General features: G+C 47.9%; 1 pseudogene; it reads right to left on the minus strand.

The window, feature by feature from the left end:
- Window positions 1-3,589: 3,589 nt before the first annotated feature.
- Window positions 3,590-26,388, minus strand: part of LOC144133706 (uncharacterized) — a 54,978-nt pseudogene continuing 32,179 nt past the window's right edge.

Genomic DNA, 26,388 nt, shown 5'->3' on the forward strand with positions numbered 1-26,388 from the left:
GACGCTCGTCGCGATATGCTCGCGGCCTACAGAGCGCTGGGCATCTTCCCGGACTCGCTCGAGACGCTCCTGTGGCCGCAAGGCAGTGCGCGCACCCGCGAGCGAACCTTGGTGAGCCTGTGTGTATTTCTCGAACAGGCGGGCTTGACGTCCCGCCTGTTCTGCGCCAGGTAGTACAGTGCTGTGACTGAACGCTTCGTGTGTCCTACCTCGGACGCTCTAACAGCTGGGCGCCCCACACCAGCTGTTGTGTGCAAAGTGCGGCGCGCGTGTGACCAATGACTGCCGAGTTTCTCGTCAACAGCACACGCGCGCCGCGAAGACAACTGACTTTTTGACTGTCTGTGTAAATAATGTATATAGTATATTTATTTTGCATTTATAGTGTTCACTTTTAATGTTTTTATGCAGTGTATATCTATTTTATGTAGTGTACTATTTACCTCCCCCCATGTCTTTCTTCTGTCCCCTCACCTCTTTTATTTCATTTCTCCCACCTGCCTGCTATCCTTCTTTCCGCTGCCCCAGCTCAGGTGCCGCCGCACGTGATGGCAGATGCCGGGGCTAGCAAAATCTTTTACCTTCCTTTTATGGTATTTAAATAAACCACTACCACCACCACCACTGCGTGGGCTACCGGGGCCTTTTTAGCGCGTCGAGGGGCTGTGGAGATGACAGTAGCGATCAGGAATGTCTTCTTTCAGTTGCCCTTTGTCACGAGTTGACAGTGGTACAATCAGTCAGAGCGCGACCCCGGCGGGCGCGGCTGAAGGACTAATCCTTTCGACGCGGGGGTGGTGAGCCATGTTTGACCCCGCGTAGCAATTCGAAGTAGCTGTTTTTTTTTATTCCTCTTATTTGGGTGTGCGTGTAAAAACGGGGAAGGAAATGCTACTTTGTTTTATGTTAAAAATTTGGATTTGATCAAGTGTTACTGTTTTCTTAACACTTAGATCAAGTTTATTGTACTATTCAGTTAGAAAGGATATGCGTTAATTTGGGATGCTACCGAGTGATAATGGCACTCACAAGAGTTTCGCGAAGACAGTTCCCGAGTAGACGATGAGCTGTTTGCTTATGTAGAACCGTTCCGAGAAAGCAAATTTCTTTGTGTTTTAATTTTGAGCACACGTTTCGCTTTGCATCTTTAGCAGATACCGGACGACAAGTTTTGTTGAGGCTATAGTTAGGTATCAAACGTTGGTCTCATTCGCGACAGTTTAGCTAACGAATTGCAGGGGCAATGAAAGTACGTGTATTTGTGCCCATATGAGTACCTGTGTTTAGCGGCGCTTGGTTAGCTAGCCGATTTTGGTATTCAAAGATTAAGCGAACGAATTGAGGCTGCAGAATTCTGCGGAGAACGGCTGTAGCAGCTTTCTGCACAGGTGATGGTGACGAGGCGCATGACTGACTTATTGAGTTTAAGAGAAGTCTCTCGCCAGTACGGGCAGGAGTAAGGACTGCGATGCGCAGTCGCGTCTTTACGGGTTCAACTCGAACAGTTGATTATTAGACTGGAGCGTCAAGTTTCTTTGGAAAAAGCCAGTGGATTAATTTGAGCGTGGGCCAAATTTTAAGCAATCTAATCAGTATTCTGGTGGTATAAGGGGATCAAAGCTTTGATTGATAAGGAATAGAGTTTCTAATCAAGAATTTGTGGGCTTTGGCACACCACCGCGTATTGTACAACTTGGCAGTCTGTCTTGGGCGACATCAGATGAGACGCGGACGCTCTCTTGACCCTAATTTCGAGCAAAATTGATGTGCTCGTTTGTTTGTTTATTCTAGTTTTGCTTCCAAATTTGCCACCTCTCTTCAAGCCGTGTTCGGCGAATGGGGCTTTGGCAGCGAATTTGGCAGACATGGAAGCTGTTCTTAGTAGCCGAGATTATTGCTGTCAGCTACAAAATTTTGTGCTTACGTTTACATTGACAATGCAGTAGTATTGCATAACAGCCTGGCGGCTCTCGGGTGAATTTCGTGCACTGACTGGGGAGTGGCGCCATGTTGAGTGGCTGATTTCGACTAATGCCTCCGTTGTCCGAGGTTTAGGACTCTACTCTGTGCTTGCAGACAAGATGAAGAAGGGCCTCCCACGCTACAACTCAAGTCATCTCTCCTCGACCAGTGATTGTGACCACTGGCCGATCGAGATTGTCCTGGCCGCGGAGGAGCTGTTACGTTGGGAGACGCCAACATTCCAAGAATATTCAAGCCACTGGGAATCATCAATCTACCGAGGCTTCAAAGGGCCGTCAATGTGGTTGCAGCGCTACGAGTGCAGGTGGTGGCGTCTACAAGGGTCCTTCCCCCCCCCCCCCCCCCTGCTGTTTACGGGGTGAAACGGCTCCCCGCTGTCTTAGAACGGCTTTGGTGAACCTGTCTTTTGTTCTCAACGCCGGACCCACCCGGGACATTTTTCTCCCGGAGGGGACGACGGGGGAGCCGGCGAGCGGCGGAACTGCAAATGAGCCGTGACAAATGCGGCCGGGTTTGACTAAGCCAACGTCTCCGGAATCCTCGTGCTTCGAAAACAACTTCGTCTTAGACTGTGCTTTCCCACGCTCTACGTGAAAGCTTCTGCGCACTGCGGTGGGATCCATTCGCCCCCACGCTACCGCTGTGAAGTGCAGGTGACTGACCTTCGACGCTCTCAATGGGACCCCCTTCGGGCTATTCATCACTGAAGCCTGGACAGCGCGGACACTAATCTGCCAGAAGTGGCAAGAGTGTGTGGCTGGGGGCGGACCCGGAAGACTGGACACGTGATCTACATCACAGTGATTCGACGCATTTTTAATGAACTAGATTCCCCAACTAGGGACCTGGGGACAGCGGACCCTATTTAAGCAGCGATCTGGCGTGTGTTCGCCAGCTCCCGATTCACTCTTTCAATCTTTGTATAAATGTAAATAAACCCTTCAGTCTCTTCTTCACCTCGAAGACCCTCTCATCTCTTCGTCAACCCCACTACAGCAGTCTCCCGATCCGGAACCCGGGGACACCGACCTTGGCGAGAGACGGCACAGGCGAACCAGGGGCCCGCATCTAACAAGACGTAGCTGCACCACAAGTTTATAAAACAGCTTACCATTCTCAGGGACATAGCTTCCGAGGAAGTATAATTCCACACTTTCCCAATTGTTCTTCCCGTCAAAGATTTCCAGCTTGCCAATCAGGACAGCAAAATATTAGTGGATGTGAATAATCCTTGTCATGCGGGGTTAAATGTCATACAGACTATGAGCGACGCAACAGGCGCTACTTTCCTGTTGTCTCCTTTTTCCTGTGAACGTCTTTTTTAGCGCACAGCCTCCAGAAATGAATATGTACCAACTGGCCTGTCAGAAAGTCTTACTAAATAACAGTGGAGAGCTCCAGATTAATTTCAACCGCAGCGGTGGCAAGTCATGAAGATTAAATGCAAGAAAGCCTGCAAGCTGTGCGGTGTCAGTGCATGTCAAAAAACCCCAGATAATGTCAACAGATTCCAAGGAGCAGATGTAGCTCAGAAGCACATCAGAAATAGGTCTCACTGTCACTACAGTACCCACTGCTATGAGCACTGCAGATAGTAGTGCAGGTCCTATGGCCTGAAGTACTCGTAGCATTCCCCGTTCACATGGCCCCTTGTACCGCAATGATGGCACGCAAATATGATGTGCCTGGTTGGCACCCTTGAGAAAGGAGCAAGGATGCCTGGTCCATACACCTTTTCCAGGCTCCTGGCGAGGATCTCCGCCAGCTCCTCCACTCCTTCACCAGCCGGCAGATGGTATCCATCGGCGCCAAAAAGGTGCCTCTTTTGTAATTTATGTGCATCCAAGAAGCGATGCTGAAAATAAAATAGAATTTGTTCAGAAATAGGGCAAACTGAGGCAGTACGTCAAACATGGTATGGTATCTAGGGTTAATGTCCAAAACTGACTTGAGGTATAAGGGCTGCTACAGTGGAGGGTTCCAAAATAACCTCGACCATTTACAATATCACATAGCAGCACATTGGCGCCATTTTGTTACCGGCTCTGTGAGCGTGAGCTACCAGCGCGGAGAAGCATTTAAGACATCACAACAGTATAGAGCTACAGTAAAATTTTACCTTTCTGGTATATTTTTGAAGTAAACAACACATGAACAGGCAGAAACAAAGCAGACCACACAAACATAGCACTTGCGTAAAACAGAATTAACTCGAACACGTGAAATTTCTGGGATATAAAACACATATCAGATCAAAACCTCAGTACGCCAGTCCCATCTGGAACCCACCTCAGATACACTTAACAAATGTGCTCGAATCAATTCAAAGCCATGCCGTCCATTTCATCATGCATCATGCCCCGTACCCTTATTTCATCAGCGTTTCATCTCTGAAGGACAGCCTTGAAAGCCTCTTACTTTGACGCCGCATTACCAGCCTTTCTTTGGTGCATAAAATTCTTCGCACTTAACTCAGTCAAGCACCTTACGTTGTGCATCGCACCCACATATCTCACCACGCTGTGCATCCGTTCAACCAGCGGTTCAACCAGCTACGGCTCACCTCGGCGTCCGCCGTAATAAACCAGCGTGGCAGCACCTTCACCACGATGACCACAGTGGCCACATCGCGTAGCGGCTGCAGGACGAGGGCCTAGGATGCGAAATGATAGTTCAGAACTCATTACTGAAATCGGCAGAAGTTCGACGCGTTGCACCACCACGTAGCACATACCTTGATGTAGTCGCAAATCTCCTGCGGACTTGTGTTTGGCCTAGAGATGTCGTTGCCTCCCACGTACACAACACAGAAGTCTGCGCGCAGCAGGTTAATGCGCCGCACAGCGCTTGCAAGGCGCACGGCATCGTAGCCGCTGAAGCTGAATGTGCAGGTCTCGACCGACGGACGCAACCGCAGACGAGACCTGCACAAACGCTTCAGCTGACTATCGCCAACGAGCACCCTCGTAACGCCATGATGGATCGTCACTGGCGGCAACTGAAGTTCGCGCGCGTAGAAAACGTGAAAAAAGCGCACCTCGCAGTCACATACAATGGTTGGGGACGTCTAAAAGACCACAGGGAATAATAATAATAATATTAATTGGTTTTTGAGGAAAGGAAATGGCGCAGTATCCGTCTCATATATCGTTGGACACCTGAACCGCGCCGTAAGGGAAGGGATAAAGGAGGGAGTGAAAGAAGAAAGGAAGTGAGAGGTGCCGTAGTGGAGGGCTCCGGAATAATTTCGGCCACCTGGGAGTCTTTATCGTGCACTGACATCGCACAGCACACGGGCGCCTTAGCGTTTTTCCTCCATAAAAACGCAGCCGCCGCGGTCGGGTTCGAACCCGGGAACTCCGGATCAGTAGCCGAGCGCTCTAACCACTGAGCCACCGCGGCGGGTCTACAGGGAACAGGCAGCGTCAAGTTTGGTTCAGCTAGGGACAGCATAGGGACGGTTTGGAGTTGGGTTCAGATCGGTATTTATTCGGACGCACCCGCTCACGCTTGTCTCTCTGCCTGTCCCTAGAGGGCCTATAGGGAATCGCTAGGTCCGGCCGTCCGCCGCGCGTGCGTGGTCCACGGGCATTACATACGTCTGGACCAGTATCACCATTCCCTCCCCCCCCCCCCCCCCCCTTCATAGCAACAACCACCACCACCACCGGACATTCCCTTCGTGAGCCTAGGCGGCGGCACGCGCGTTTCGCGAGCTGTGCAGGTATGGCTTTTTTGCGTGGGTCGCTCGTCTGCGACAGCCAGCTGAAATTTCTATACATTTCTCGCTTCCACGACATTACGACGACCCACAAAAGGCGCTCAACCGCGAGAAATCGCCAGCCACATAAATGTACGCATTTTGTCTCAAATTTCGCTTCATGAAGTGCTGTACCGCTTACCTACATGCCTTGCGCATTCCAGCGCCTCGTTCTGCTGCTGCAGGAGTACGTGGCTAGTGTCGTGCTGGTGGTCAAAGTTTTGCCACGCCATTACGACGACCCACATAAGGCGTGGGTTGAGGACCGCCGACGTCGCCAGCTGAACCGCGGTCTGACAGCCACGCCGAAGCGCTTGTCGGGCGCGCACATTCTCAACCACGAGGTAAGGGTTGAACGGAATTTTAGCAAGTTTTCTTGTGTAGAACTCACAAAATTGCGGCGCTTGTAACGTAACTTTTTTTACAGCATCCTTTCGTGGATGCTTCTGGCAAGCCGATGCTGTCCTTATTTGCCGCGGACCGATACCACATGACGAGAGGCCGGGCCATCGACCACATGTCAAAGGTTATCGTCGCGGCCCTCGTCAAGATCTACGGACCAGGGATCGCGTCGGCTTCAAGGGCAAGACCAGGAGAGGTGTATGTCGTGCACCGGGGTCGTCGGTGCGGAGCAAAAGGGCACAAGACGGACCACTGCTGGGCCTACTGCGCACCGCGCCGCTGCAGGTTGACGTTGAAGTGCTCCAGTAAACGGCCTTTTTTTAGGGCAACCTCATTGTTTCCTGGCAAATCACGGGCGTCCCGTTTCGTGGCCGTGTTCCCTCTCTTTGTCGAAATCGGCGCCAGGCATCAAAACTCGCGCTAGGCCTTGTTGCAGGGTTATCAGAGTGCAGTGCGCCTTTATTCCTTTGCAGTGGCAAGTCCAGGGTAAAAGTGGCCGCGATGATTCTGCCACTACACTCGGCCCTTTAGGATCGCTATCAGCTCAACGGTAAGTCCAGAAGTTCCGATTCGCGCATTGTGCAAATCGCGCTTGGCCTAAGTATACAGAATTCAACCAGTGCAGTGCAGCTTTGTTTAATTCCTTGGATACTTCTCGTGCTTTGTCGAAATCGACGGCAGCTGTGAAAATTTGCGTATTAGACCTCGCTACGGCATTCGCGCAGCGCGCCTTTGTTTATTTGCGTTGGCAAGCGTTGGAAGAGCGCGCCGTCTCGCGCTTTTTCCAAGTCGGCTCTAAAACTCGCGCTAGGCCTCGTTGCCGGGTTGACAAAGTACATGACTTTGTTCCTTTCAATGGTAAGCCTCTGTCACTACAGTCGGCGCCCTTAATTTTATGAACGCTATCAGCTTCAACAGGAAAAGTTATAACGATCGCGCGGTGTAGAAATCGGCGGTAGAGACAAAAAACTCGCGCTTGTAGCTACAGACTTACCCAGCTCCGGTGCGCCTTTGTCTATTTCCGTAGCGACTACTCGCGTTTTGTAGAAATCGACGCCAACCGGGAAAATTTAGATATTAGACCTCGCTACAGCATTAGCCCAGCGCAGCGCGCCTTCGTTTCTTTGCGTTCTAACTTGTATGCAGCACACCTTTGTTTGCTCGTTACTTTTGTTCTTTTCAGTCGTTTCCTGAATCCGTTCAAATAGCCCGGCTAGGTGGATGATTGTTCCCTCTTCAATTTAATCACATGGCGATCGCACTACATACAGCATGACTTTTGTCCCTGTGTTTTTTTTAATAAAAAACATCAGATGTCGAAGGTCATGGCCGTGTCCGACGATTGCTTCGACAGTTGTGGCAAAACCATGGGTGCCGCACACGCTGTGTCGTCACAAAACCGCTGTCAACCTTAATAAAGACCCTTCTCGGGGCCGCCTCAGTGTTTCCTGCCAGATCACACGCTTTCCGCCCGGTGCACGTGTTCTCCTCATTTCCAATTAAATAGGTCCTTCAAACCCTGCAGAATGCTTGAATTAGGAACTGTTAATATCAAGATGGTGCATGGTACTTGAGAAACAATAGAGGCTACAATGACAAAGGGGGAGAAGGGCTGGAGTTACACGCAAATAAAAAAAAAAGGTTGGGGGTACTCAGATAACAAGCTGGAATGGTTTTGGACAGGACTGCTAGTTAATTGCGTTTGGAAGAGAAAGACAGTTTCATATTGCAGTGTAAGCTTGCATCTCTAGAATGAACAGAGAACGTTGCCTCACACTGCTTGGGCCTGTCGTTTGACCCCACGAAAAAAAACAGAAAGGATGTCTCTGGGAAACTATTTGCCGAATCTTTCCCCCCTCTTAAGTAGGGGAGGGGAGTGATGGCTTCCCCTTCGTCGGTTTCGCCGCGAGACGCGACGCACGATGGACAAGACAAGGAAAGGAAGCGGGCAAAGCCGGCTTTCCGAAATTGCCCGTGACTTACAGGTGCCCAGCTGTGTTTGGATTCCAGCGAAGTAGCAGCGGACCTACGTATCCTCCTCGCCCATTCCCACGGGGCTCCACGTGCCATGTCGCCATGTGCGGGGAAAAGAGCAGTGTGCAGAGTTTAAATGAAACAAGTATGAAGCTATACAATGAAGCCAATTACAGACAGCTAGAGGAATTTCAAGAACATGCTGTGTGATCTTAGTTATCTCAGTCAAAACTAATGCAGTCAACTATTATTTCTTATTTTTTTGGCCCAACAGACATGAAATGTCTGAAGATGAACGTGTAACAAACACAACGGTGCATCAGTTGTGATGCCTGAAAACAGTTGTACCAACATATAAATGTCCACGTCGTTTTAATCAGGAATACTGAAGAATTAAGGAAAATAAACACATTTTTTTTGCTCGGGCTCATATAAATGCCCACGTTGTGATAATCAGCAATACTGAAGAACTAAGGAAAATAATAGGATTTTTTTTTTCGGGCGCACACACCTGCTACAAACGCACAACAAATTGCTACATACGTAGCAATTTAAATGACTCTATAGGAAGCTTCTTGGTAAAAAGTACAGTATGGCAGAAAGGAGTTTTTAGGAAATTCTCTGTGCAAAAATAGCCATAACAATTCAATGTGATCGTTCGATAATTGTAAAAAAAAATACCGTGCAAGGAAGATTGCTGCAAAGTATAGTTTTTCAAGTTACTGGTTGCAGACAGCTCTGCAGTCACTGGACTGTGATTGTGTATGTATTGCATGACAGTTCGTGGATTGCAGAGCAGTTAACAAAGAGATGCTTGTTCATATCGTTTACCACAGATATAAACATCATCAATGAAACAGGATGCTATGTGTAAATTTTGACATGCTCCTTTTTGGCAGCCTCTAAAAATGTTTCGGCATAAATGAGCTAGCTGTTTTGCAGCAATATAACCACGGGACTGCTTTAACTTGCCACATTTTCAAATTGTGTGAAAATCATTGCATGTGAGGGGTCACAACCATATCCTCATTCTTGAAGGTCCCGTTGCTTTGTTGGCAATGCTTGGACAACCATGACCAGCTTTCCGCTTTCATGTGCACAGGGTATGCCGATTAAGTGCATGCCTTTCTACCTATTAATGGCTCACAATTCAAACAGACAAAAAAACACACAGAGCACAAGTACAGATAGTGTTTGCAGTCCACACTCTCTTCTTCTTCTTCACCTCAGTAAATATGGCACATACCCACGCCGGAGGCTGGCCAAGGTACAGTGGAGATTGCCAATGAAGTATTTGCACGGGGAAAAAAAAAGACGTCAGGCGGCGGTGTAGAAGACTGAATCAAGATAAAAATAGGAAAATTCAATGAAGTATAACAAATATGAATTACCAGGAATAGAATCAAGCATTTTGGACATGCGACAAAATTTTGTATACAGCTAACAAGGTAATCGATCAATCGCACTTGTGTAATCATGACGGTAGCCACAAACACTGCTTAACGGGAATTCCTTGGCGCTCGCACCGAACGAGAGAAGAACTGGAAGAAACAGAGGGAGTCCTAACCTTGAAAGATGGACCTTTAAATACTTCTTTTTTTGAACTGTGAACCGCCGGCAAGAGAGGAGAAAATAATGTAATGTTTCACCTTGCCCACATGAGGCACAAAGGTTTGTCGCAGCGAACCCACATCTGCGTAAGTACAAATTTAAGTTCGGGATTCTGCATCGCAGAAGCGTCATCGACACCTCACAACGCCTTGATTTACACCACCGGACATTCCATGGGTACGTTAAGTGGTGAAAATTCACGGTTTTGAGCAACGGATCACTCATGCTGGCTGAAATATGTTGGAACCACTGGAAACGTGACGTTTCCAATAGAATGACGTGAGGGACGGAATAGATTACAGGAGCGCTGAGAGCTGACCTTGCCAATAAATCAGCCACCTCGTTAAAATATACACCCGAATGCCGGATCTCACGCACTGTGCACGGAACAAAAAATCTAAGCGACCGATTCAATAAAGATTTTCCGGAATTTTGTAGATAGACTAGATTTTAAAAGCAGTCTGCAAGAATAAGAACCCGTGCTACATGTCTGGGAAATTTGAGAAGAACCAAACCAATAGCCAGAAACTCTACGAAGAATATAGGAGTATAATCAGGGATACGAACGGAATAGCTCCAAGCCAGATCCTGCGAATATATCCCAATCGCCGCCTTCTCACAGTTGCCGGAGGCAGCAGTGGAGAGAACAGTATGAGGAAAATTATGTAGGTGTTCAGAAAGAAGAATATTTAGGATATTTGCGGGCATATGCTTCGCATGGAACGGGTAAATATGGTCGTAATAGAAGACGGGGTCAGCCTGCGTATCAGCAACTCGTTGCAAGGAGATCAAATCAACCTGAAGCGGAGCTTGCGTGAACCTAACTTGCGGAAGCTGATAGCGTGGCCAATGTTGTTGTTGTTGTTAGCCTATCAAAAGATAGCACATACCCACACTGGTGGATCGGCCAAGAGTCGGGTGACTATTCACCTGTATTAAGCTAATTAAAATGATTGCCTCCCATGCATACTGTCTTTTTCTTTCATGAATCATGACAACATTCCGGCTCCCCCATTTCTCCATGCTTACACAGACATTTCTCACAACTAGCCTGAAAGCCGGCCGTAATATGGAATGAGTTTAGGGAAAGTGACTTTTTTAGTCGTTTTATCTGCTCAGCTTAGATGTGTGTGAAAGGTACTTTGGCGGTGAGTGCTTTGCCCTTTCTCTCTCATAGTCCTTTTGCGACTGAAGTGGTGAACTATATTACCTTCTTCATTACATATTGTGCCATCATTGTCGCAATAAAGAAAATTGGGCACGTAGTAAATATCTGCAAGCATTGAGGATTTGTCTTTAAACTCTGACATCATTATGAATGGAATCAATACAAAGTAGAAGAAAAAGTAGAGTGCAGCACATATATGATCGGAAGTGAAATAGTAATCTTGTTGATGTTGTTAGCCTATCAAAAGATGGCACATACCCACACTTGGCGATCGACCAATAATCCGGTGGCTATTCACCTGCACTCAATAAAAAGAAAACCACGCGGGAACGCAACACTGGTGGATGTGCTGAATTTCAGGAACAAACCGTGCAACAATTAACAAAAATATTCCTGAATCATATTTTACATTGCATAACGAACCATGGCTGTACCAAAGCAATGAAATATAAGTGAATCATTTCATTCCTTTCGTTACAGAAATGAGTTATGAGGTTTGTTGAATAATTAAAAAAGTGATTTTTGATGGCAGCCAGCATGGGTCAATAAAAGTTATAGCTCAAGATTACAATCACATCTGATATCGATGACACGCATGCTATGAAAGCAAGATAATTTTTTCCTTTTTTTATGAGAAATGCACAGGCAGTTTCAAGGCTTGCTTCACAATTAAATTTCTGATGTATACACAAAAGAATGCCTATAAATTATTCGTGAGTTACGCCAGAACCAACACTACTGAAGTTGGTAAATCATGATCATTAGCTGGGTGTCATTAATAGCAAACATATACTACTGCTGCTGCTAATCCTATTGAAGAACAAACAGCGGTTTTATGAAGACGTTATTACACGATACTGTTGTGTCCATCAGGTAATGAACTATGCGGCAGTTTCTCTTCTCTTATTATCAGTTTCGGTTGTCTTACTGTCAGTTTCGCTTCTTCAGATTTTCAGTTTGTCACATGCATGTTGCTTGACACCATGTACACGTGACGCCGGAAAAGTCGGGTTGTCTCCTGCAGGGCGGTGTTGTTGGCAAACGTTACGTACGGAAGAATGGTATCCCAAGTTGGATGCTCGACGTCAACATACATAGAAAGCATGTCGGGTGGAGTGCGGTTCAGGCGCTCTACCAATCCGCTTGTCTGTGGGTGATAGGCTGGTGTGCGTCAGAGTTATCACGGACTGGGTTAAGCGGGCAGTGAAAGCATTTCCCCGGTCAGTAACAACCACGGCGGGGGCTCCATGATGAAGGACAATGTTGTGTACGAAGAACTGCGCCACTTCAGAAGCAGTGCCTTTGACAAGAGACGTGGTCTCAGCGTACCATGTCAGGTAGTCGGTGGCAACGACGATCCAACGCTTTCCAGATGAAGACTTCGGAAAAGGGCCAAGGAGGACCATGCCCACTTGGTAAAAAGGGGTCTTCGATGGTTCGACGGGGTGAAAAAATCCGGCTGGTTTCAATGGAGGAGTCTTACGACGTTGGCAGTCGCGGCATGTTTTTACGTACGCCCGCACTGATGGGAGTAACCTGGACCAATAATACTTCTGCTTAATGCGCGCCAGTGTACGAGTTACTACGAGATGGCCGGCGGAGGGTGCATCATGACAGGCACTCAAAATCTCTGGCCGCAGCTGTGATGGAACGACAAGCAGGAACGCTTCTCTGTTGCTGGAAAAGTTGCGCTTGTAGAGAACACCAGATTGTAAAGTGAAGGTGTGGAGCCCGCGACGAAAAACATGCGGGATGCGAGCGTCGACGCCTTCGAGGTAATCGATGAGCGGCGCGAACTCCGAGTCCGCCAGCTGAAGCTGTGCTTTTTGGGTGGTACTAATATCGCCCCGGAAAGGAAAATCATCGGCGGGTTCCTCGGGACCGATTGTGATAGGCGCACGCGACAAACAATCCGCATCGTGATGCTTACGGCCCGACTTGTAGACGACTGTTAAGTCGTATTCTTGCAAGCGTAAGCTCCATCTAGCCAAGCGTTCTGAGGGGTCTTTGAGGCTCGTCAGCCAGCATAAGGAGTGATGGTCGCTTACCACACGGAAGGGTCGCCCATAGAGGCACGGCCGGAACTTGCTGATGGCCCAGTTCCAAGGCACTCTTTCTCCGTCGTAGAATAATTGGTCTCGGCGCGCGTAAGTGTTAGGCTGGCATAACTGATGACCCGTTCTGCACCGTCTTGCACCGGAGGTTCTCCTTCTAATTGCTCGTAACATTTGGTGGAGCTGTGCTGGGTAACGTTTCCCGACTAACGCACTCCGCACAGCTTCACAACGGACCTCACACCTGTCCACCAGCGACCAAGCCACCGTATCCGGGAGAGTCGCCTGAATTTGGGCCCCTCCCCCCGCCAAAAAGAACGACGCAGCCTCGGCCACCGAGTCTAACGGACATGGCCACAGACATCGGGTCCCCGGCGCCAACCCAGCCTTGTCCGGTGAGTCCAACTGCCATGGCCACTGACCCCCGGCTCCTGGCGCCGATCCTTTGGCACCCACCACGACCAGCGCCATCTTTTCATGGTGACGTTTTCGAAGACGCTGGTTTTCGAAGACGAGGTTTGAAAACCACGAGACTACCCTTCCCACCTGGGAGACGTTTTGGCAGAATCTCCTGGCTACGTTTCACAACGCCGACCGCCGGGAGAAGACTGAGGCTGCTCGGCAGTCCTGGAAACAGCGCACGAATGAAAGTGTGCGCATGTACATCGAGGACATGGCCCGTCTATTACAGCGTGCCGATCCCAACATGAATGAGGAGAAGAAGCTTCGCCATCTGATGCGAGGGGTTAAGCAGGAGCTACTCGCAGGCCTCGCACGCAGCCCACCCCGCACTGTAGCGGAATTTCTCACCGAGGCGACCACCATAGAGACGACGCTCCAACAACGGGCCCGCCAATACAATCGGGACATCAACAGCGTTGTGCCCGAAACCTTTTCGTCGTGCCTAGGCGGCAGTGCAGACACATTGAGCGAACTGATTCGGTCAGTTGGTCGGGAGGAACTCCGACGGTTCCGTCTGCCCCAGGTTGCGCCTGGGCCCCTGGCAGCGCTGACAGAAGTCGTCAGGGACGAAGTGCGGCAGGTTGTGCAGGCGCCTCCTGTTCCCGAAGCGCTACCCCAGTTCGATGCCCGACCCACATATGCATCCGTTGTACGTCGCTCGGCTGGCTATGGTCCCGCTACTCCGAAACCTGCCACGAGCAGCATTGACACATGTCACGCAACGGCACCTGGCTCCGCTGTTCCCTCGACGTCTGTTGTCAGTATCACCACCCCATATTGTGCAACTGCCCCTGCTACAGCTCAGCCCCGTCCTCGGAAGTCAGATTTGAGGCGTATGCCAGACCGTAGGCCTCTGTGCTACCACTGTGGGGAGCCCGGGCATCTCTACTGAGCCTGTCCGTACCGCCAAGTGGGTCTTCGCGGTTTCCGCCCTGACGCACCTTGTCCTCAGAACAGTGAACGACCGCCTGAGATTGCGGAGCATCTCTGGGCGCGCCAGAACCGCGTTTATTCTGGAAGGCGCGAGTCCCGTTCGCCTTCGCCTCTCCGCAATCGTGCGTCCAGCCCCGCCCGCCAGAGTAGTTCCGCTGGCCGTCGCTCGCCCAGTCCTCGTCGGGAAAACTAGTCCCAACGACCTCTGCAGGCAAGGCCTCTGACGTCGAGATGTGTCAAGATCCTGCATCGCGGAACCATCGAGCCGGCGATACCTGGACCGAGAGAGACAGCGACAGTACCCGATACGCTGCATCCGATTTGCGGGTGACAATTGATGGCACTGGGGTTACCGCGCTTCTCGATACCGGTGCTGATTATTTCGTTATGAGCCGTGCCTTTGATGGAGACTCTGACACCGTGGACGGGGACCCCCATGCGCACCGCTGGTGGCCACTTAATTTCCCCTGTTGGCAAGTGCACGGCTAGGGTTGGAATTTGTGGTTTCGTGTACGTTGGTGAATTTGTCGTGCACTCTGAGTGTTCCAGAGACTTGATTCTGGGGATCGACTTTCTGCAGGCGAATGGTGCTGTGATTGACTTTACGGACGCACGTGTCACGCTCTCGACCAAACAAGCCGTGGCCCGCTTTGACTCCCGAGATCCTTGCAGCAACGCTCTGCGCATTGTCCAGAATGACGTCACCGTGCCGCCGCGGTGCAGTGTCCTGGTGCTCGTGCGGAACGACCTGTTCCACGACTACGAGGGTCTGGCAGATGGCCATACTCTACTGCTGCTTGAGCGGGGCCTTGTTGTTCCCCGAGGTCTCGTCCAACTACGTGACAGCCGTACCAATGTCCTCCTGACGAACCTTTCCAACGAATATCAGTACCTCATCAGAGGCACGGCCATTGCCTTCCTTCACGACGTTGCTGAGGTCCCAGGTTTGTGCACCGTGGGAGGACCCACTCCAGAGAATGCTGGCCCACACCACGGTCTTCAGTCAGTCAAAATAAATTCGGCCTTGCCATCTGTTCAGAAGGATCTTCTGTCGGACCTCTTGGCAGACTTTGCGGACTGTTTCGCTACGTGTTCGAAGGTCTGCCGCACTCCACTCGCCAAGCACCGTATCATCACTGATACGACTACGCGACCTCTCTGCCAGCGCCCCTACCGTGTTTCGCTGATGGAGCGAGAAGCCATTCAAAATCAAGTTGCCGAAATGCTTGCGGACGATGTCATTCAGCCGCCCACCAGCCCATGGGCATCGCCTGTGGTTCTTGTCAAAAAAAGGACAACACTCTGCATTTCTATGTTGACTATCGAAAACCTAATAACGTGGCCAAAAAGGACGTTTACCGACTGCCCAGGATAAACGACGCGCTCGACCGATTGCGGAACGCCCAATACTTCTCGTCCTTAGATCTTAAATGTGGATACTGGCAGATTGAAGTGGACGAAAGAGACCGGGAGAAGAAAGCTTTCGTGACGCTCGACGGCCTCTATGAGTTTAAAGCGCTCCCATTTGGTCTGTGCTCAGCACCGGCCACGTTCCAACGCTTGATAGATACCGTTCTGAATTGGAAGTCCTGCCTGGTGTACCTGGATGATGTCGTTATATTTTCGACCACGTTTGACCAATACTTCGAGCGGTTGCGCATTCTGCTACAATCACTCAAATCCGCACAACTCACCATCAAAGCCGAGAAATGCAATTTTGGTTTTGAAGAACTTCGCTTTCTTGGTCACGTTGTCAGCGCACAAGGTGTTCGCCCGGACCCTGACAAGACCGCTGCCGTCTTAGGTTTTCCACGCGCAAGTGACAAGCGGGCCGTCCGCCGGTTTTTGGGTCTGTGCTCGTATTATCGGCGCTTTGTTCAAGATTTCTCGCGAATCGCCGAACTGTTAAACTCACTGACTCGAGACTACACGCCCTTAGTGTGGGGAAACGGCCAAAAGGCTGCATTTGTCGAGCTTCGCAACCGTCTACAACGAACTCCGATACTCGCCCATTTCAATGAACACGCTGCCACGGACATCCACACTGATGCCAGCAATGTCGGCCTTGGCGCGGTACTGATCCAGTGGAAATATATATAAAACAGACATGTTACCTCTAATTTGCAACAGTAATTACAAATTTTATACAAAATTCTGTGTACTGAAGTTAGAGCAGGTAAACAACATAAGTCAAACATCATACGTAAAAAACACACATTTCAGGCATATGGCTGAACATTGTACAATCTATTTGCTGAAGTGAAGTACAAGCACAGGAAGAAAGAAAAACATAATAAAGTGTAACGAAATAAGGTATTACCAGAACATAGCACTTACAAAAGAGAGACCTCAAACCTTTTCTATTCAATCCCAAAGTGTGTGTATTTTTGCTTAGTATAAGTGGGAGGTTATACTCTCATCAGTATACTCTCATCTGTCCTTACTCTCGTGGTAATTTCTTTCTCATGGTCCAGATTCATAGTGACTCCAGGGCGATATTTCACAAGTGGGACCACTTGAAGTGGTTTATTGGACAGGGACCACTTGGTAAGTGGTTCCGCTCGGCAAGAGTGACCACTTGTCGTGCGACTACATTGTCTCTCAGGGACAGTTTGTAGTGTTGAGTAAAACTGAAACATAAATCAAAGCTTTAATATATAGTTTATTTTCTACTGTCCATTATTCTGAGTATGACGGAATAAATAATAGTATCAAGCTGCTTTGTATTGCCTTATTAAGGATGCAGGTACTGAAAAAAAAAACAAAATAAAAAACCTGGCTGTATTCAAGTGGGCTAAAACAGAGTTACACAGCTATGAGATAACCAAGTAGCTGTAAATCACAGCTATTTTGTTGTCTCATAGCTGTGAAACTCCGTTGTAGACCACTTGACTGCACTCAGGTTTTTAGTTTATTTATTCAGTACCTGTATCGCCAATAAGGCATTACAGCTAGCAGCTACATTGTCATTTCACGGCTCCAGTTATATGTGCGCCACTTATTCGCTGCTTATACTGGAAAGAAGCTGCCGCTTCACACTTTTTCGCACATCCTGAATTTTTTTTAGAAAGTATCGTTGACAGCTTCCTGATTGTTTCTTGTGTGCAGACGCCCGCATTCGATCCCCAGTATGTCAATGTTTCTGTGAAAAGGCAAGGAGAAAAACAAGAAACAATTAGGAAAAGTCATATCCACAAATATAACTAGAGGCAAATGTTGCAAACCAAAAATAAGGGCGACCTTCTCAGGAGTGAGCTGGTTCCTTGTGACACCACCTTTGTGGTAGTGCTTGGGGACTACATTGCCTGTGCGTTCTGCTAGCCCCTCAAAGCCCCATAAAGCTTGGGCCATGGCTTTTGCAACCAGAGCAGGCTTTGTATGCTGCAGTATTTTTCCAGCCTTCATGCTGCTGAGAGTGAGGCCGCCTTTCACACGGAACTGTGCAATTAAATGTGCAAACATAACATAGATGCAGCATTAAAAAACTATTAATCATTTTATGCTTACCCTGCCATCACCAATGTTGATGAAAGGGGCATGCACCGCAGCTCACAAGTCATCCACTGAAAAAATGCAAATTTCTTTTTAGTAGGCTCCGCCAAAGTGTTAAAAGCATCATGTTCTACAGAATACTTAAAGCGCGGACATTCTGTATTGTTTTTACCTATTTCTGCTTGTATTCCCATTGCCTGTGTTGGGCGGTCGGCTCTGGAAACTACTGCTTCCTTCTGTATTGTTGCCAGCCTTTCACGGGGAGGAGGACGGGGGGGGGGGGGGGTTCAGAACCCATAGCATGAGAAGAATTCTAGGGACTTCCAAGGTGGTTTTGCACAGCTCCATAAAAGATGGACTGAGATGATGTGCAGCCAGAAACACATGTGGGCATCTGTTGCAAACATTTTCAGTCCACTGTGTTATTCCCCCAAACGGCATGGTGGACTTTTGTAAAGATTAGCAACCGACAGTACATGCTCAAATATTTAAAACACTGAAATAGTGTTATAGAGATAATGAAGCAAGTACATGTACAAAATAATGATACTAGAACGGGTGAATTAGTACACGGTGTTTGCTCGCTGATAACTTTAATATCTGTTTACCCCATCTCAATAGTTATTCACAATACACTTGATACTGACTCAACATATTCAGTTTCTCACTGCGAGCAATGGAAGTATTCTGCCGGAAGCAAACAGTGCGCTAGAACTTCGTAACCAAATTAGAATGATTATCCCAGAGTCTTGCCACACCCGTTTAACACATACCAGCTTCGGCAAATTGTGAAGTAATAAGGGCAAGTCAAAATGACATTCTGAGAAATTTGTCACAAGCACAACTAGTTAAGTCTTTTCTTTCATCTGACGTTTGGTATGTACCCGTGTGTTTAATATATGTTGCGCAACGAAATGTTCCCAGATTTGTAGGCAATAAAGTAGTGCAAGGCCATAAGCCCCTCACCAGGATTGACGGCATGCGAACGATTTCTGTCCGGTTGGAATTCATTCGCACCGTCGGTGTGTTCGCTCTGCGACTGACCAATAGGGAGCATCCACTGCTTGGCTCTCTGTCAGGCTTGGCTTTGGCCAGCTTTGGCCAGGCTTAGCTTTGGCCACCGTGTTAATTTCGAATAATTCGGAACTGTTTACATTGATGAAAAGATACGAAATGTTACCTTGTATATGAAAGTGCGCATGACTACAACATAAACATATTTCATGTTACATTGCTGTCGCATTTATTCACATGTTGGATAAGCAGCCATCTAGCAAGCCTGTTGTCACAACCGAACGAATTCGCAGGTTCTGCGTTGCATGTGAAAGGACTGAGGGGCAATTGCATTGGGGCGTCAGCGGCGGCACCGAATTCGCAGTGTTGGTGCGGCAAAATTCGCAGCATGTGAAACAGGCCTTCCGCGGTGAGCGTTTACAAAAATGACGATGCGAGAATTGAAGTCATTGTGCCGAGGGATCTTTACTAATTGCGGGCCTAACGTTGCCACAAGACACATCCTGCATATTCAGCAAGGTCACTACTGTGCTCGGTTTTAATGCTTCGAATGGCGGCGTCCAGAGACGGGACGTAGGCGGTGAGCGCTTGCAATAACAGTACGAGAAAATTCAGTCGAGTAATTGCGCCGAGGAAACATAATTAATTGCCGGCCAAACGTTGCCACAAGACACATCCTGCATGTCAGCAAGGACACTACTGTGCTAGGTTTTAATGCATGGAAAGTACTTAAAGCCTTCAATTTTGCTTACACAGTGCGCGTATTTATATTCGCGTACATTTTCGCTTACGCAGTGTGGTTATGTTAGTCAGTCCGGCAGAGAGACTCTTCACCTGTATGCCAGTAAAGAGCACCAACACACCATAACCAACGCACGCACCGGCCGAATGCCGTTCGACCATGGGGCTGGATGATAAAAAGAACGGCATGCTAGACAAAAAGATAGCCTGGAAGCCTGGAAGATAGCCTGGAAAGATGGCCTGGAAGCCACCACAAAAGTCAAGCTACATTCATGCGGTAACAAAAATGAAGCATTACAAGAGGCAGACATGCTGAGAGTCCTTGGGCTAGGCATTCATAAGTATTGCAAAGGAACACAATGGAGCCATAATATGTAAACAGCGACTTCTGAATTCTGTACACTTGTTCAAACACATATTGCCTAGGGGAGCAGGAGCCTGAACAGAGATGGCCAGATGTTTTGTACGATTGGTGCTTGAACGCTGGACCAGTAGAAGCTTGGGCAAGTTGGTGTGACAGTTTTTTCAGCAGCGCAGGGGACAAAGGACGTGACAAGTGCACAGACACGGCGCTGGATCAGGCTCAGTTATAAGGACTAAGGGGAAAGTGGGTGGCATTGGAAACAATAAACAGGAATGCAATGCAGGCCATCATGACCTTGCTAAAACATAAACCAACCCAATTCTCCAGTAATATGCACAGGCTAACATATTGGCTGAACTAACTGAACAGCTAGAGGGAGCAAAAAACCTAAAGTGAGAGGACGTTATACTGATAGTGCTCGCATACAGTGAGGTCACAGTTCAAACAGTGATGATGGCAGACCCCCCTCCATGGGAATACAAGTTAATGACAGTTAAGGGACAAGACAAGTTAATGTCACAAAGAGAAGCGAACAACTCGACCTCTGATTGGTGTATGTCCGGGAACATGCATATCATATAAGGACGTGCTGGTCATAGAAGAAGGAGGTAGATCGGTTTGTTCATTGCAATGGCAATGTCGCCACAGTATGGGCACTGCAATTTCTGGCCACTTCTTGACGTTATCCACCAATTCGACGACTTCCAGCGGATGTTTGGTTTACATGGCTTTAACGTCCCAAAGCTACTCAGGTTATGAGGAACCTCGTAGCGAAGGGTGCCGGAAATTTCAACCGCCTAGGCTTCTTTAGCGTGCACTGACATCGCACAGTACATCGGCCTCTAGAATTTTGCCTCTATTGAAATTCTAGAGGAAATTCTAGAGCGGCCAGCATCGAACCCGCGCCTTTAGAGTCAGCAGCCGAGCGCTATAACCATTCAGCCACCGCGGCGGCTGAAGGAGGCAGAACAGCAGCTACTAGCCCAACGCACAAAGAGCCGAACATACATCGCAAATACATATCGGGCCACCCGCACCCACTTGTCATGGAGCTCTACACAGCGTGCCACGCTATGGAGGCCATGAATAACATAGTGTCTATAACAAAAGCCCACGTTTACACAGACTCCTTAGCGGCCTTAAAACAACTCAAAACAGTGACAAGGGCACTAAGCGTAACTCACAAGATGCATGCTCTCAAAAAGCAAACAAAGGAATGCATGCAGATACAGTGGACAAAATATACTGCGAATGTTGCCCAGAGGACAGAAGACGCAGTCACACACCAAGACCGGAACACTAATGGATCCCCTGTCAGCTTCCATTTTAATGCGAGAGCAGTAAGGCGCCCAATCTGCCGAAATTCCGGTGACGGCGTTGTGAGTGAAAAATCCCCGGAGAAGCCTAGGTGGGCCACCTAGTTCACGTGACCTTGTGCTGTCATCACAACCGGCCCAGCGAGTTGTGAGCAAACTGACAACAAGGCAGGGGGCAGTTAATGACTGGTTGTTTGGGAAGAGCAACCTGGGTCGCACAAGCCGTTTCGTTTCGTTTCGTGCCAAGTGGCGGAGGTAAAGTAAGCAGTTATGATCAGAGTTGTTAAGCGTGAATGAGCTGAAACTCATTCATACACCTCATATTCATTAATCAGCATGCTATGCACGCTTATTAACTCTACTAGGCCAAGAAGCAATAGACCTGATCTTAGCTTGCAGCAATGCCAATAGCTTTTTTTTAGTTATAATACCGTCAGAGTCAAAGTACACAGCAGATTGAGGGGGCTGCTAATTATTAGTGCACATCCCGAATAACATCGAACAAAGGGACTGCCTTAAATCAGGTTAGTATTTAAAGATCACACTGGGCATGACCATAATACGCTATTAAGATTATTTCTACCGTGGCAGTTTCCGGAGATACAAATACCTCAGTGTGCATATGACTTCTCACTTCTCTTAGAAACTGCATTTTTAATTTACTGCTAATAATGCTAACCGTACATTAGGGTATCTACATCGGAATGTTACCTTTCCTCTAGTTCAGTAATATTGCTTCTTTATAAAACATTTGTTCGATCTAACTTGGAATGTCCACCTTCAGTCTGGGGCAGTGCACTATCATTTGAATTTGTACAAAACCAAGTGTTGCGGTTTATATTTTCCAGTTATTATCATAGCTGCAGTGTTACCACTATGAAGACTACCTTGTTATTGCCACTGCTTTGATACTACAGAAAAATTTCTTGCTTATATCTGTTTCACAAGATCTCCTATACCAATCCTCTCCTTAAGAGCTGCTGCCGCGGTGGCTCAGTGGTTGCGGCACTCGGCTGCTGAACCAAAAGAAGCGGTTTCGATCCCAGCCGTGGCAGTCGAATTTCGACAGAGGCGAAATTCTGGAGTCCCGTGTACTGTGTGATGTCACTGTACGTTAAGAACCCCGGGTGATCAAAGTGTTCGGAGCCCTTCAGTACGGCGTCCTTCATATCCTGGTTCACTTTGGAACGTTGAACCCCCCATAAACCGGAAACCAGCCTTAAGAGCTGGCTGCAAACTGCCCCTACACGTTTCAAACAGCAGCGATCATCTCCACAAAATAGGCGTTCCTTCATGTTGTACTGAACATATTTTTATTCATTTGTCCCCAGTGCCTCTGCAAGTTGGAACTACCTCCCCACTATGTTGTTGACATTACTGACTTTAACACCGCTGCATGTAGTCTGCCTCTCGAAATTTGCTTATTTTCCTTGAATTTGTTTTCACAGTCCCACAACAGTTGTCTGTCTGGCACATTTGTTCTTGCTGTTTTCTTATTTGCCACCTCAAACCGCTTTTTTTTTCGCTGCACCATATGGTATTTACTGTATGTTGTCCCTCTCTCCTCGTAATGCCTTCAGGCCTTCAGGGTCATCATCATCATCATCATCATAATCAGCCTTACTACACCCACTGCAGGGCAAAGGCCTCTCCCATGTCTCTCCAATTAACCCTATCCTTTGCCAGCTGCATCCACCCTTTGCCTGCAAACTTCTTAATCTCATCCGCCCATCTAACCTTCTGCGGCCTCCTGCTACGCTTACTTTCTCTTGGAACCCACTCCGTTACCCTTAAAGACCAGCGGTTATCTTGCCTTCGCATTACATGCCCTGCCCAAGCCCATTTCTTTCTCTTGATTTCGACTAGGATGTCATTAACCCGTGTTTGTTCCCTCACCCACTCTGCCCGCTTCCGATCTCTTAACGTTACACCTATCATTTTTCTTTCCATGGCTCGCTGCGTTGTCCTTAACTTAAGCTGAACTCTTTTCGTTAGCCTCCACGTTTCTGCCCCGTAGGTGAGTACCGGTAAGATTATGCTGTTGTACACTTTCCTCTTGAGGGAAATTGGTAAACTGCCACTCATGATCTGCGAGAATTTGCCATATGCGCTCCACCCCATTCTTATCCTTCTAGTTATCTCCCTCTCATGATCCGGATCAGCTGTCACTACCTGCCCTAAGTAGACGTATTCCGTCACAATTTCTAGGCTCTCGCGGCCGATTGTGAACTGGTGTTCCCTTGCTAGGCTGTTGAACATTACCTTGGTTTTCTGCATGTTAATTTTTAGACCCATCGATCTGCTCTGCCTGTCTAAATCATTGATCATGATTTGCAGTTCACCGCCTGAGTGACTCAGCAAGGCAATGTCATCAGCAAATCGCAGATTATTTAGGTATTCTCCATTTATTCTTATTCCCAACTGTTTCCAATTCAGGCCTCGAAATACCTCCTGTAGACATGCGGTGAACAGCATTGGCGAGATCGTGTCTCCTTGCCGGACGCCCTTCCTTATTGGAATTTTATTGCTGACTTTATGGAGGACTATAGTAGCTGTGCAGTTGCTATATATATTTTCCAGTATTTTGACATAAGGCTCTTCTACCCCCTGATTACGCAATGCCTGTATGACTGCTGAGGTTTCCACTGAGTCGAATGCTTTCTCGAAATCAATGAAACCTATATATAGAGGTTGGTTATATTCTGCGCATTTCTCTATCACCTGATTGATGGTGTGAATATGATCTATCGTGGAATATCCTTTACGAAAGCCTGCCTGGTCATTTGGTTGATTAAAGTCTAACGTTGCCCTGACTCTATTAGCGATTACCTTAGTAAATACTTTGTAGGCAACGGATAGTAAGCTGATCGGCCTGTAATTTTTCAAGTCCTTGGCGTCTCCCTTCTTATGAATTAAGATAATGTTTGCATTCTTCCAAGCTTCTGGTACAGTTGAGGTCATAAGGCATTGCGTATACAGGGTTGCTAGGTTTTCTAGCACGATGTCCCCTCCATCCTTCAACAGATCTGCTGAGCTGCTTTTCCCCTTTTCATTGCTTCTAAGGCTTTCTTTACTTCATCTTTCGTTACTGGCGGGATGACGCATTGCTGTGCACTGCTGTCTTTCTCATTAGCGCTCTGATTACATTGGCTACTGTACAGGTCTGTGTAGAACTCTTCGGCTACGTTAACTATCTTATACATATTGCTAATGACATTGCCCTGCTTGTCTCTTAATGCATACATCTGGTTTTTACCTATGCCTAGTTTCCTCTTCACTGTTTTTAGGCTACCTCCGTTCTTTATAGCATGCTCGATTCTCTCCATATTAAACTTCCTTATGTCGGCCACCTTGCGCTTATTTATTAACTTTGATAGCTCCGTTAGTTCTATTCTATCGGTAGTGTCAGATGCCTTCATGTTTTGGCGCTTCTTAATCAGATCTTTCGTCACCTGAGATAGCTTCCCGGTATCTTTTCGAACTGTCCTACCGCCTACTTCTACTGCGCACTCCGTAATTATTGATGTCAGGTTATCGTGCATTGAATGAACATCAAGATCATCTTCCTCAGTTAAAGCCGAATATCTGTTTTGCAGCGCTATCCTAAACTCCTGTGCTTTCCCTCTTACGGCTAACTCGTTAATGGTCTTCTTCTTCGCTAGCTTCTTCCGTTCCCTCTTCAAGTCTAAGCTAATTCTAGACCTTACCATTCTATGGTCGCTGCAACGCACCCTTCCGAGGACGGCCACATCCTGAATGATGCCAGGTTTAGCGCATAGTATGAAGTCGATTTCATTTTTAATCTCACCATTGGGGCTCTTCCAGGTCCACTTCCTGTTTTCTCGTTTGCGGAAGAAGGTATTCATGATCCGTAAATTATTTCTATCCGCGAATTCGACTAATAACTCTCCCCTGCTATTTCTAGAGCCTATCCCATAGTCACCTACCGCGTGGTCGTCAGCCTGCTTCTTCCCCACCTTCGCATTGAAGTCGCCCATCAGTACAGTGTACTGCGATTTTGCTTTATTCATTGCTGATTCTACGTCCTCATAGAAGCTTTCAACGGTCTGGTCTTCATGGCTGGATGTGGGTGCGTAGGCCTGCACCACTTTCAGCTTGTACCTCCTATTCAGCCTAATTACTATAGCTGCTACCCTCTCGTTAATACTGTAGAACTCCTCTACGTTGCCAGCTATATCCTTATTAATGAGGAAACCCACACCTAGTTCTCGTCTATCCTCTAACCCGCGATAGCACAGTATGTGTCCGTCCTTTAGTACTGTATACGCCTCACCTGTCCTCCTAACTTCGCTAAGCCCTATCACATCCCATTTAATTCCCGCTAGTTCCTCAAACAGCACTGCTAGGCTAGCCTCACTAGCTAAAGTTCTAGCGTTAAACGTTGCCAGGTTCAGATTCCAATGGCGGCCTGTCCGGAGCCAGAGATTCTTAGCACCCTCCGCTGCGTCACAGGTCTGACCGCCACCGTGGTCAGTTGCTCTGCAGCCGCTGGGGACTGAGGGCCGAGGGTTAATTGGTTTGATCATAGAAGGTTGTGGCCAAGTACTACACCAGGGTGGCCAAATCCTGCTCTGGTGAGAGAGTGCGTTGTCGGTTCTGGTCACCGAGATAAGGCCGCACTCCAGGCCTGGTTATGCAATTCCATCGACACGCGGATTTTTTTTTTAACCCGGTGGAGAGTTGCGCGGCACCAGTATTTGAACCCCGGTCCTCTTGCACGCGAGGCGGATGTTCTACCTCTACGCCATCGCCTTCAGGGTAAATAAATTAAATGAATATAGGTGGCGCACACAGGTTGTTGTTTTTTGGTAAGCTTTCATCACCGTCATACTTGATATGTGGCTTCATGCAAGGTTCAATCTAGTTATCGAGCTGTGCCAGATAACCGGAGGTAAAGAATATAATGAATGACAGCAATGGCACATGGTCCCTATAGGCTTAAATAACGGGACCGATAAGTTTATCTGTCCCGTTATTTAAGCCTATAGAAACCATTTGCCATTGCTGTCATTCATTATATTCTTTACCTGCGGTTCCGATCCTCGGTGGTCTGAAACCGAGCGTATTATTATGAACACTTACCTATCTGACGC

Source organism: Amblyomma americanum, chromosome 5 (assembly GCF_052857255.1).
Source record: "Amblyomma americanum isolate KBUSLIRL-KWMA chromosome 5, ASM5285725v1, whole genome shotgun sequence".
NCBI classification, from domain to species: Eukaryota; Metazoa; Arthropoda; class Arachnida; order Ixodida; family Ixodidae; genus Amblyomma; species Amblyomma americanum.